The following is a 7,324-nucleotide window of genomic DNA, read 5'->3' on the forward strand; positions in this document are numbered from 1 at the left end:
ACCTCTCATTTCAACTCACTTCATGCCACCTACATGTGTCAATCAAATTGGGAACGTGAAAAAAGAGGAAAAAAGTTCTCTTTATCAAGTTCATTGGGAAAAGTTGTTAGTGGTATCCATCATTAGCCTCCTTTATGTCCTTTTCCTGGACTCTTTCACCTTGGAATGCATATGGCTGGCCAATACACAGAGACCTTTTTAAAACCATGACTTGAATTTACTTGGTCTCTGTCAAAATAATTAATTACAAGTTTCAAAAGTTAAGAAGCTAAGACTTTTGATACCTTCTTTGCAAACTGCCATGTACTATGGCATCTGTTTTCCTGCCCAACTCATACCAGAAGCAAAATGTGATTCACAAAAGTAAAGCTCCCGTAAACTTGTATCAAAAGTGGGATTTTACTTTCCTTTGACTTATTAATGCTCAAGATGTCTCATAAGAAGTGTTTAGTTATTATTTGCCCTACTCTTTTAGCTTGCCTTCAGAGTTAGTATCTAGGTACATGTTCAGAGTATGTTCCTGAGTTCAGTTCTGACTCATTCACATTTAAGAGGTGGTTTTGCTCAGTTTCTTATCATAGTACTTGCTCTGCAAAAACAAAGAGTAAGATAGATAAAGAAGAAGATAAGGAAAATAAAAGCTTGCAGCTTCCTCTACTTTCTCTTGCCCCAAGGCCAGAGAATATAAGGAGGTACCCACACTACATATATGCATATACTCCCTATGACAGCAATTATCATTTTACATTTTTGTAATTTATTTCCATGTATTTCTCCACTCTTGAGATGCTTAGGATAGGAACTATGTCTTACTTGCTTCTGTATTCTTAGTACCTGGGAAACAGTTGTCATTAAAGAAGTGTTTAGGGGCACCTGGGTGGCTCAGGCAGTTAAGTATATGCCTTGGGCTAAGGTCATGATCCCAGGGTCCTGGGATCCAGCCTCAAGTTGGGAGTCCCTAGTCAGTGGAGAGTCTACTTCTTCTTCCTCTGCCCCCTCCCCATCTCTCATGTGTGCTCTCTTTCTCTCTCTCTCAAACAAGTAAAATCTTCTTTAAAATAATAAAAGATAAAGAAGGGTTTAATAAATGTTTTTAATAAGTAAATGAATACATGGATGAATATCGGAATATTAAGGTGTAGCTCTTGAGTGTAGCTAAAGGTGTAGCTCAAAATTATAGGACCTAAAACAAAGGTACAAATAACTATAAGGCAAAGGAAAAAAATGATGACTACAGATAAAAGTACAGATTTATCTCACAAATTATTTTACTATATGTTACTCTAATGTTACAAGACAGACATTTTTATTTAAACCAAATCTCTATTATCCTGTTGTTAAGTATTAATACAACAACATATATGAGATAGGAGATATAAGTGTGGAAGAGTAGGTATGGCCAGACAAAAAAATGGGAGTGGGGGAAGACTGAAAGAGTGAGAGATGGGAGTTATTACTGAAGGTATATATTGGCACAAGCATTCTAGAAGTAACGGGCAATACTTAGTAAAACTACATATGAGAATGCCCCTTGACGCAGGGATCATGGTTCTGGATTCATGTCTCAGAGAAATTCTCACGTGGCCTGTAAAATAATAAACAGTTCTCAGGCCCCTGGGCGGCTCGGTAGGTTAAGCATCCAACTCTTGATATCAGCTAAGGTCATGATCTCAGGGTTGTGAGATCAAGCCCTGCTCAGGAGAGGGAGAGAGAGAATCTTAAGGCTATGAGCCTTTGTTTCCTCCTTTTTAAAATGGGGATGATACCTTGTGAACTCTTTTTCTCAGCACTAATATAGAATAATAATATCTTCAGAAAACAAAGGCTCATAGAATAATGACCATCTACAGTGTTACTTTGAACCAAGGATTCTAAGCTCTTTACATATGTTAACTTACTTAATTGTAAGAACTCTATTATCCACATGTTGTATAAAATATCATCATCATCCCTCTTAGTGAGGACCACCCTAAGTAAACATTTTTATTCTCCTGGCATTCTTGTGAGTTAGATATTATTATTCTATACTAAAGTTGAGATAAAAAGTTCACTAAGAGGATGATGTTTCAGTAGATATCCAACAATAAAGAAAGCAGACCTGCCAATATCTTACAGAATAATAGTCAAGATGGGAGGAGCAGCAAGTATGAAGGTCCTGAAGCAGGAGTTTTCATGGCATGTTACAATGACAGCAAGGAGACCAGTGTCACTATCAGCAGAATGAGTGAAGAGGAAATAAATAGGATGAAATCGGAAATGCTGGGGATCAGAAAACATAGGGCTTCATAGATCATTTCTCTGTCTGAGTGACATGACTTACTTGACTTTCAAAAGATGCATTCTGATATCCATTTTGAGAATAAACCAAGGGGCCCAAGCACTGAATTAGGGAAGAACATTAGTAGACTCAATAACCAGCAAGAGATGATGATAGAGACAGAAGCAGAGGGATTTTTGTTTGTTTATTTGTTTGTTTAATGCACTGTGTGGAAAAAAATAAGAAGACAACTTCATTTTAAGAATCTGGAGTTGAGGAAATGATTCAGGCTGTAGAAATAAATATGAGAATTGACAGTGGTCACGAAATCTGAGACCTGAGAATTGTCTAGTGCATAGCAATATGAAGAGACACCTGACGAGAGAGTTTCAAGCAGAGTGATGGGCCAAAAGCTAATTAGACTCAAATAAGAATGGGAAAAGGGGAGTTAAAAAGAAATAGTATAGATAAATGTTTGAGGAGATTTACCATAAGGAAAAGAGGTGCCATAAGGAAAAGAGGTATCAGTAAGTAAACATAAGGTCAAGGAAAAAGTGTTTAAAGCTGACATGATATTTTTGCACATTGACAAGAAACAGGGAAAATTTGATCATCCTAAAGAGTTGGGAGAGTTTGGGGAACTATAGCCATGGGTAGGCAAAGAGGGTTGAAATGAAGTGCAATAGAGGAGAAGTTAGCCGCGATAGCTTACAGTTACAGGATGGTAGGCGGGATGTGTGGCACAAGTGTAAGTGGTCCGTGTAGTCATAGTTTGAGAAGTCTTTTTGGTTGCAAATCAGTTTTCCTAGAGAAATAGGAAGTAAGGTAATCATCTGTGAGAGAGTTTGGTGTTGTGGAACAGATCTAAGGAGAGAGGGGAAATTTTAAAATTCTAATGAAAAGCTATTGGAGAATTAATAGACAAGGGAAACTTATATTTAAAAGTCCTGAATTTCAAGCCTTGCTAGGTTGGTTTTTTTGTAGCCGTATTCATTTGCAAAGGCAGAGCTGAATTGAGCCACATTGGAAGTTTTCCCAGGGGAGCATTCAAAGCCAAAAAGGGACAAATGGCTCTCTGCTCCTCCCCATTCGGCAGACATCTGGTGCAGTGCCAGCTCCGTCCGGAGACACGATGGTGAAGATTGGAGTAAACGGATTTGGCCGTATTGGGCGCCTGGTCACCAGGGCTCCTTTTAATTCTGGCCAAGTGGATATTGTCACCATCAATGACCCCTTCATTGACCTCAACTACATGGTGTACATGTTCCAGTATGATTCTACCCATGGCAAATTCCACGGCACAGTCAAGGCTGAGAACGGGAAACTTGTCATCAACGGGAAGTCCATCTCCATCTTCCAGGAGCCAGATCCCGCCAACATCAAATGAGGTGATGCTGGTGCTGAGTATGTTGTGGAGTCCACTGGGGTCTTCACCACCATGGAGAAGGCTGGGGCTCACTTGAAGGGTGGGGCCAAGAGGGTCATCATCTCTGCTTCTTCTGCTGATGCCCCCATGTTTGTGATGGGCATGAACCACGAGAAGTAGGACAACTCCCTCAAGATTGTCAGCAATGCCTCCTGCACCACCAACTGCTTGGCTCCTCTGGCCAAAGTCATCCATGACCACTTCAGCATTGTGGAGGGCCTCATGACCACTACCCATGCCATCATTTCCACCCATAAGACCGTGGATGGCCCCTCTAGGAAACTGTGGAGTGATGGCCGAGGGGCTGCCCAGAACATCATCCCTGCTTCCACTGGTGCCACCAAGGCTGTGGGCAAGGTCATCCCGGAGCTGAACGGGAAGCTTACTGGCATGGCCTTCCATGTCCCCACCCCCAATGTGTCAGTTGTGGATCTGACCTGCTGCCTGGAGAAAGCTGCCAAATATGATGACATCAAGAAGGTGGTGAAGCAGGCATCAGAGGGCCCCCTCAAGGGCATCCTGGGCTACGCTGAGGACCAGGTTGTCTCCTGCAACTTCAACAGTGACACCCACTCTTCCACCTTCAACGCGGGGCTGGCATTGCCCTCAATGACCACTTCGTCAAGTTCATTTCCTGGTATGACAATGAATTTGGCTATAGCAACCGGGTGGTAGACCTCTTGGTCCATGTGGCCTCCAAGGAGCAAGAGCCCCCTGGACCACCAGCCCCAGCAAGAACAAGAAAAAGAAAGAGGCTCTCAGCTGCTGGGGAGTCTCTGCCCCAACTTAATCCCCCAACACACTGAGAATCTTCTGACCTTCAATATTTACATCCCAGACCTCCTAAGGAAGGGGAAGGGCTTGGGGAGCCCTACCTTGTCATGTACCATCAATAAAGCATACTGTACCCCCCCCCCAAAAAAGGGACAAATGGGTTAAAAGAATTTGCAAAGAAGTGGTCATAATAAGGACTTTAGGATCTAGAAAGACAAGAAAGGGGGTGAGAGCTAGTGAAAAGCAGGATAATAGATTGTAAGTTCCAATGAAGTTGAAAAATAATATGAATTGAGATATTACATAGATCTGGCTAGCAAGACAGAAGCTAAGACTTGGAGGGGAAGATGTTCAGAACTGAAATTCTGGGTGATTACAAAAAAAAAAAACGTGGTATATTATCATGGGAATGAATGGCTGAGATAGAAAGGGGGACAAGACAGTTTTAGGAAGAAAAACTCTGGTAACAGGCTAGAATATTGAAAGAGCCATCAGCACAGGTATTAAAACTGCTAAGAATTTGAACGCCGCCTGTGCTAAAGTGACAAGAAATGAAGTCTTGAAGAGATGACCAGAATGTGGCATTTGCGTACATTAGATTATGTCACAAGAATGATTCTTTCTCAACTCACGTTTTGTTAAAGATTTTATTTGTGTGACAGAGAGAGCAGGCGAGTGCAAGCAGGGGAAGCAGCTGGGGCCTGGGAGCCTGGGGCTGCGCGGGGCGGGGCGGGAGCCGGGGGAGCCGGGGGGGGGGGGGGGGGGGGGGGGGGGGGGGGGGGGGGGGGGGGGGGGGGGGGGGGGGGGGGGGCCGGGGAGGCCGGGGGAGCCGGGGGAGCCGGGGGAGCCGGGGGGGGGGGGAGCCGGGGGAGCTGGGGGGACCGGGGGGGCCGGGGGAGCCTGGGGGGGGGGCCGGGGAGCCGGGGGGGGGGCCGGGGGAGCCGGGGGAGCCGGGGGGGGCCGGGGGAGCCGGGGGGGGCCGGGGGAGCCGGGGCGGGGGAGCCGGGGGAGCCGGGGGGGGGGGGGGGCCGGGGGAGCCGGGGGAGCTGGGGGGACCGGGGGGGCCGGGGGAGCCTGGGGGGGGGGCGGGGAGCCGGGGGGGGGGGGCCGGGGGAGCCGGGGGAGCGGGGGGGCCGGGGGAGCCGGGGGGGGCCGGGGGAGCCGGGGCGGGGGAGCCGGGGGAGCCGGGGGGGGGGGCGGGGGAGCCGGGGGGGGGGCCGGGGGAGCCGGGGGAGCTGGGCGGGGACGGGGGGGGCCGGGGAGCCGGGGGGGGGGGCCGGGGGCGGGCCGGGGGAGCCGGGGGGCCGGGGGAGCCGGGGGAGCGGGGGGACCGGGGGGGCCGGGGGAGCCGGGGGGGGGGGGGGGCCGGGGGAGCGGGGGGGGGGGCCGGGGGAGCCGGGGGGGGGGCCGGGGCGGGGAGCCGGGGGAGCGGGGAGCGGGGGAGCTGGGGGGACCGGGGGGGCCGGGGGAGCAGGGGGGGGGGGCCGGGGGAGCCGGGGGGGGGGCGGGGGGGGGGCCGGGGGAGCCGGGGGGGGACGGGGGGCCGGGGGAGCCGGGGGGGGGGCCGGGGGAGCCGGGACGGGGGGGGGGGGGGGCCGGGGGAGCCGGGGGAGCCGGGGGAGCCGGGGGGACCGGGGGGGCCGGGGGAGCCGGGGGGGGGGGCCGGGGGAGCCGGGGGGGGGGGCCGGGGGAGCCGCGGGGGGGCCGGGGGAGCCGGGGGGGCCGGGGGAGCCGGGGGGGGGGGGCCGGGGGAGCCGGGGGGGCCGGGGGAGCCGGGGGAGCCGGGGGGGGGGCCGGGGGAGCCGGGGGGGCCGGCGGCTGCACCCCAGGCCCACGTCGGCCCCCAGCCCCGGCGCCCCTGCGTGGGCCCGGCCCTTCCGAGGTCGGCCGCAGAGGCCCAGGTGGCGCCCGAGGGGACACGGTACCGACGTGGCCTTGACAGGGCGCAGGGGTATTAGGATAAATTTCAAACTCCTTGTCTTGGCAAATGCAACTTTTAGTGATCTGGCCCTTGCCTACTTGTCCAGTTCCTGTCCTTTCTGCCGCACTAGGTGGGGCCTGGGAGGTCCTTGCCTCACGTACGTGTGACCGCCCTCTTCTGCCTTGAAACTCAGTGTGGTGCAGTCGGGCCTGGAGAAGCCTCCTTCCCCCTTCTCACGGGTCCCTCTATTTGAGACCCTGCGGCACTCGGATCCGCACCACTGTCCCAGGCCCTTGGGGATTCACCGTTCTGTGCTCCCTGCCACACCCTGTAGGGCAGCACCACGTGCAATTTGTCTTTGTTTACTCCATGATTGAAAGTTACTGGTACACCAAGGGGGCAGTTAATGAACATTGCTGGAATGAATGAATGAATATGTATGCGTCTTTATTTTGGTTTTGTTTATTCTGTGGCTTTTCATGAAATGCAGATTTTTTAAAAGTCTGTTTTCCTTTTTAAAAAACCAGCACGGGTTGTTGTACCAAATGTTTTCTTTTATTCCTCAGCATGTCCAGCTCTCTGAGCAACCATTTCTCCTTTTGTAGAGCTTAATCTGTCTTTGAATAATTAGTATTTAAACCATTAAAGTCCTTCTCTTGACAAATTACCATGATAATAATAAAACCACAAAAAAGTCTTTTTTTTTCTGTGCCTTAATAAAACACAATTAAAATTTAATAAAAGCTCTGTATTTCCATTTATCCAATTCTGCACATCCGGAGAGAGGTAACCGAGGTGTTACAACAGGACCAATTAAATAGCCAGTTGTGGTTAAACTCTAATTCACAGAAAGGTGAGTGTAATTCTGCACTTAACATTCCAGCTCATGGCTATTTTTGAGCAGAACATCCGTTTTTTTTTTTTTTTCAGTCCTGTCCACATCTCA

The 7,324-nt window shown here is 50.2% G+C and overlaps 1 pseudogene; it reads left to right on the forward strand.

Annotated features, from left to right (window-relative positions):
* Nucleotides 1-3,389: 3,389 nt before the first annotated feature.
* On the forward strand, nucleotides 3,390-6,631 carry LOC121479384 (annotated as a pseudogene).
* Nucleotides 6,632-7,324: the final 693 nt, after the last annotated feature.

This window comes from Vulpes lagopus, chromosome 20 (assembly GCF_018345385.1).
Source record: "Vulpes lagopus strain Blue_001 chromosome 20, ASM1834538v1, whole genome shotgun sequence".
Taxonomy (NCBI): Eukaryota; Metazoa; Chordata; class Mammalia; order Carnivora; family Canidae; genus Vulpes; species Vulpes lagopus.